The sequence below is a fragment of the Sipha flava genome, unplaced genomic scaffold (genome assembly GCF_003268045.1).
Source record: "Sipha flava isolate LNK unplaced genomic scaffold, YSA_version1 240_pilon_pilon, whole genome shotgun sequence".
Lineage (NCBI taxonomy): Eukaryota > Metazoa > Arthropoda > Insecta > Hemiptera > Aphididae > Sipha > Sipha flava.
The window spans coordinates 141,961-148,864 of NW_020272885.1; the positions used below are offsets into that span (position 1 = coordinate 141,961).

Consider the following 6,904-nt stretch of genomic DNA (forward strand, 5'->3'; position numbering starts at 1 on the left):
AGAATCATCATTTTGATCTAAATCCATATCGGAGTCGTTTTCAAATGCATCACTTGACACACTCTGTATACGGCTCATATTTGAGGATTATTGATAACGAGTTCGGCTTAGGTAGTGGGTAATGATCGACCTCCGCCGTCTGGGCCGGGGGATCGGGGTGTGTTGTGTCGATAAGCGTAATTGAGTGTTTATCGATTGTATGGGAACAAGGTTGAGTAACAATAGAATTACAGTAAAGTAATTATATTGACCAATTAAAATACTTACAGAAAGTCTTGTCTTGGGGTTTTAGGCCCCAGACGGGCGCGATTTATTTTGTTTAAAAAAAAAAGCACTTGAATTTCTTGTTTTTTTAACACTTTTCACAACAAAAACGGTTAAGTATTTAGTTTGATTTTTAATAAAATAGTAATTATCGAATAAATTAGATGCACACATTACGAGTGCGGGACATCGAATGACTTACCTGTATTAATATCATTTATTGGTAAAAACGCCAGGCTGTCTAATATGCGACAAAAATGGAAAATCTTCATTTGACCTGTACAGTTGTTCAAGACCTAACTGTAGTATTTTTCTGTGGGTTCTTTGACATAGATGAAAAAAGCATTCCAGGATATGTACATCTTCTCCAATAACAGTTTTTATAGAATTGATTACTGGTTTTCAAAGTCCACATTAATTATTTGTGGGTCTGAAAACAAATTTCTTTCAGAACATTAATAAATAATAAAATAAATTTATGAATAATGATATGAAGCATTTCTTCGTAACTCGACTTGTTTCATTTTTAAGTAAAATTAAAGCAGCAGTTATAAAAACACTATTTACTTTTACACGAATGACGAACAGTTGTTGGAATATTAGTGGAACTATTGTAAAATTTCCGTCTATGTACCAAGTAGAAGCTTCAGTTAAATATTTTAACTCATTATCTGTTGCAAAAACAATAATTCGTTCATCATGCAACAAAAATCGCGTTGATTTGTCATCCAAATAACACCAATCATTTTCAATAATTAATTGATTAAAACAATTAGGATTTATTGGATTGTTCTTCGACTTTTGTCTCCTTAGTCTTATTTTTACGATTTCTTCGGCTGGCACCAGAGCTTTTGTGTTACGGTTCACTTTTGCTAACTCTTCAGAAAATATTGTCCTGGCTTTTTTTAATTATTTTTTGCAAGTTGAAGCATTTTAATGACACATTTTGTGACATTGATTTCTCCTGTGTTTTTGGTACATGTGATAAGAAGTATTGTGATGACGTGCGGTTCAGAATAATCCAAATCAGTTTGTAATATTCCTGGACATTTTAACAAATTTGATTTCACGCAGATTATGTTTTTTTACATCTTTATATTTTATAGTATACATGTGCCCTTTAAATATAGCTTTCGAATCACCTTTGTTTGATCTCGTTACTTCCATTGATAAATTTATAAAATGCACTTTACTTAACACGAAAACCGAACGACGTTAACGACGATGAAGACAATAAGGACATATTATAGATTTATAGGTAACGAAAAATTGAATATGAATTGAAAACCATACACTAAATGTAGGTACTATAGCAAACCAAACTCACATTATATCGATCGATAATATAAAATTATAAACATTTTTAACGATAAAATACGTAATATTATGGTATTCAGTCTCATAAAATTTCCAGTTTGAAATACAACTATTATTATATATTATTATATTTTACCTTTATCGTTAAGTGCGTGTATGTTGTATGTATACAGTATGTTTTTTGATACCAAGTTTTCATAATATTTGGAAAAAACCAAAAAAGACGAAATATATGTTATTTTCAGATTAGGTACACCGAGAGATTTTCATACGATATTTTCTACGAAAAATATTCCTCCAATAAAAAAAAATATTTATTAAAATTAGCAAAAAGCATACTATTTAAGTATTTACCTTTATTTTGTGATATTATTGCTACTAACAAGTCAATTAAATAATTTGATACTAATTTTTGGAAAAACCGATAAATTTGGATATTTTGTCCATGGATATTTTGACCGTTGGATATTTTGTCCTTGGATATTTGGACCTTGATTCGAAAAATTTGCATCATCAAACAGGAAATTAATTTTTGTTTAATATATTATTAGTAGTAACATATTATTATAACTTATAATTACTTTTAAATATTTATTAATAAAAATTAAAAATTATGGCAACGCAGTTCATTATAGCATTAAGGGAGTGTGGAGGGGGCAAAGCCCCCCACGGACCTGTGTATTTTAAATTATTCCAGCACCCCCTGAATACACACACAATGTGCGCCAATGTCCTAATACCAGGTTCCATGAGAAAAATGTACCAGCTGCCGACCAAAATCAGTCATTGCGTATTTGTCGAATACCATACGGGTTGACCCGCCGTCATCACGAACCGTTGACCGATATTGCGATTATGTGAAAGAGCTACCTGCGCGAAACGGCACCTTTTTCCCGTAGAAACAGGTTTAATAATCAAGAGCACTATGTATAATAGGAATGCTACGCCGCCATTTTGCGACTCATTTTTCACTTATCAGCAGGGAACAGGTTTATATGTAAATGAGTATTTTTATTAAAATGAGATATTTAAGATTCAATAAGAAATGTTTATGATTTAAATCATTCCTATTAAAATGATTATACTTTCATTTTACATATTTCACTAATTTGTAAATATTTTTAAACATATTATCATTTCATCATTCATACGTCTTCATCGTACGAAAATACAAGAAATTATTTCAAAATTAGATCTAGAAACTTCTATCGCTATTGAAAAAGCTTAAATATTATGCAAAATGAAACATTGAAAATAATTTAATTTTAATTAAAAATAATTTAACAAAATTATTAATAAAAATATGTCCCCAAATGATAGTATGCAAATTGTTGAATCAGTGATTAAAACCCGTAAGCGGACCATTAGATGTTGTAAAAAAGAAAATTAATGCTGTTACAGAAAAAAATTCCCGGCTATATTGATTTTAAAACAATCAATGACATAATGAGTGGCAGACGACCTTGTAAAAATTTGGAATTATCGCTTTCTGATATTATGCCCTTGAAATATGCTTTTAATACATCGGTTGATGTAAAACGATAATTTAGCAGTTTTAAAAATATTTTTATACGTAATAGGCGACAATTAACATTTGATAATTTAAAAGATATTATAATAATTCAATGCAACAAATCATTTTGATAATTTAATAATAATAATATTCTTTTTTAAACTTTTTTCCCCACATATTTGGATGTTTTTAGCATATATTTTATAAATTATACTTACAAATATATGTACATATTTCTGTATTTTTATTACGTATAAATCCGTTTCCTACTTATCAGTATATAGTCCTGTATATAAATCGCTAAATGCAGAAAGGACACATGTCCATGTTTTACATTTTTTCAGGAAACACAAAAAACTTAATATATTTGAAAAAATTGAATTACAAATTGTATGTTATAGAATAATATAGTTTAAGACATGGTATACATATTTCTACAATCAAAGAAATATAATTAAACTGTAGGTATCTGAAGGACTTTAAGGTTGTGGACATGTGCCATTTATGCTTCAAATTACCATTTATATTTCGAAAAATAACCGTTTTCTTATAAATAAGTAGCTTTAATATGTATAAAAGTTAAATTGACATGATTAAATAATATACAGTATATTATATACTAATATTGAATAACAAATATTTGATATATTTTTAATAATTAGAAATTTAATTATATAAATATCTTATGTTCTATTTTGCCTTGCTTGAGGTTAGTAACAGTCTTAGTTTGTAACGAAAATATATAATTCCAAAATGATTGCAATGCTAGAATATGCTGGAATATATTTCGCTAGTTGCTTCAAATTTTTCATTTTGCTTTCAAGAATTGGTAAGCTTGAAGTATAAACTAGTGTTTTTGGGAGTTGTATGGGCATTGCATTGTTTTTTCTCAATTTGAAATGGTTTGAAATTATTCCGTCAATAAATTCACTTACCTCAATTATTCCACATTTTTCCGATACACATTCAAAATAATGGTACTTAGAAATTAAAAATTTTACTATTGTACGACGTTGTTTCAATGTTTTATTACGGCTTAAACATTCTAATGCGTTAGTATTTTTATTATAAAATTGTGGAAACCACATTTGATAGTCATGAATCATTTATCAACTAGAAACACTGAAAAATTTTCTGGGTTTCTTGATGATTTTAAAATAAGTTCTATATAGTCTTCTAAAGTGTATAGACGATCCACTCTGTTCAGTTGTTTTTTTATCAATGCAAAGTCACGATCACACGGCAAAAACGAGTGTCCTCTTTGTGGAAAAATACCTGAACTTTTTTGAATTTTTTAATTTCAACTAGAGCCATAATCATTCTGAGTAATGCATGGTTTTTGTTTTGCCCAGCACACTTGTCACAAAACAAATGCGATTCCTCAACACCATCATCAACAAAACTATTAATATAGTGAACCAAAATAGAGCATACATCATTTGGCGTTTTTCTTGCTGTTGCCTCATGATAAACATAACAAAATAAATTATTCGTGTTTAAATTATGAATAACAAAAGTATTGACAGATAATTGACGATAATAATATACTACCTGCACCGGTATTTTAGATAAGTCAACTACAGCCATAAAATCAAAGCAAAGACCTAACACTTTTTTATTCTGTTGAGAAATCTCTATTGTTTATTTAATATTATTATAAAAATTTTTGCTTCTATGTTTATGAACTAGTAATTCCACAGCAGCAACTCTTTTTGCAACATCATTTAAATCTTTACTCATTATTTTTGTATTTAATTATTCGCATTTTGAACAAGCATCTTTGACTGGAGCACCAAAGCTTAACGAAAAATTATTCTTAAAATACTCCCAATAATATTGATATTTTATTTTCCCTTCTAATTCTAGATACTTTTCTAAAAACATTGTGTGCATAGTTTTAACATTTAATTTAGGGTTCAAATAATTTTTCAATCGTGTTGTGTAATGAGTATCTTTAGTTGGAAAACTCAGTATATGTTCATGTATTTTTTGACAATACTCATATGGCATAGTATTAGCACTAATATTTTTGCTCTCATATCAACTGGGGTAATATTATTTTCTAACAAATCGACCAGCCGTCTAATTTTTTTATTAGAAATATTATAAACGTTAATGAATGCTTTCTTACATACTTGAATACGCTGTCCATCTACTATTAAAAAATACTGAACACTTATGCATTTCGGTTTTTCTTTTCCTTCTTCTGTTTCTATTCGTTTTCGTTTTCTTGTAATTTCTTTTATTTCTATTGTTCGTTGAAGATGAAGGTCTTGTTCATTTTTAGAATGCATTTCATAAAACATTTTCATTGTATCTTCAAGTTTTTCTTGTTGATTGTCTTTGAGACATTTTTTTGAACAACTTTAAATCGAAAATATTATTGTAAAAATATAAAAGCTACTACTTATTAATAACGAATAAAACAAACTAAATATTATATAATTACCATTCTTTAAGTATTAATGAAGGATTATTCTTTGCAGCAACTATTTTTCCAATCCAGTTTGTATGTTTTTTCCCTTCGATTTTTGCTTGCTTAATAATATTTCTTTTATATTTATCATTGTTAGAAACACCTTTTTTCTTTTGAAAGGACAATACATTCGTCGTCTGAACTCATATTTTAAAGTTTTACGTATAACGTATTAATTTTTAGTAAAGTTTTCAAAGTAGAACTAAATTTAAGAATACATAAACATAATTATTATAAATTGTTAGTAGATACATAACTAAATACAATAAACTATAATATACTATAAACTAATTAGGTTAGGGTTGCCATAAATTTATAAAGCGAAACCGGGACAACACAAACACAATATTGAGTACTATACTCTTTATATAACTTTTAATATATTGAGAGGACCAGTGGTGTATACAAGTGGGGGATGTGGAGGTTAGATCCTCCCTAGGCCTTTTTTTAATTGTTATAAAATAATGTTCTTAGAGTGAGGGCGTTAGAAACGTAAAAAAATAAAAATAATGATAAAATAAAAATAACGATTTATTTGTAAATGATCCCTACATACAAAAGTTATGAATACACCACCGAAGAGGACCATTATTGGCCGGCAATATAATATTTAAAAAACATTTTGTAAAATAAAATATATTATATATAATATGTGTAAATTATTATATATTGTTAATCGATTACGATTAAAAATGTACTTTGAGATAAAATAGTCGAAATTAAAAATTAAAAAATCTACATTTCCTCTAAATGTCTAAGCCGGGACATATGGACGTCCCTAAAACATTTTTCGGGACACCGGGACGCGAAATACAAAACCGGTGACAATTCCGGTTTTTCGGGAAGTATGGCAACCCTAAATTAGGTATATCAGTAATAAATTTTAAAATATAATTTTTTAATGCCAAGCTTATATAAAATAATATAATATTAACTACTATTTGATCATAACATTAAATTTTAATATTTATGAAAACTAATTAGAAGATACATATATTAGAAACACACTATATTTATATTTTAGACATTAATACTTGAAATAGCTCTGAATGAGTTGTTGGTATCCACTTATCTCGCCTACAATTCTGAACTCATTTGTCCTTTCTGCTTTTTTCTCGTGGAAAACGGAACAATTTAATTTTGTTTTTCCGAGAATTACTACAGTTTGGAGCAATACAACCTCCCATAATAACTAAATTTGGAGCTCAATTATAAAATAAATAATGTAAGTGAATAACAGTTTTATCTTACCTGAAAGAGTCAAATACAAGCTGTAAATAAAATAAATACGTACATAGACCAAATCACCGTACAAAACAACGGTCAAAGTAAAA

General features: G+C 28.1%; 1 pseudogene; it reads right to left on the bottom strand.

The window, feature by feature from the left end:
• Positions 1-3,777: 3,777 nt before the first annotated feature.
• On the bottom strand, positions 3,778-5,717 carry LOC112684095 (annotated as a pseudogene).
• Positions 5,718-6,904: the final 1,187 nt, after the last annotated feature.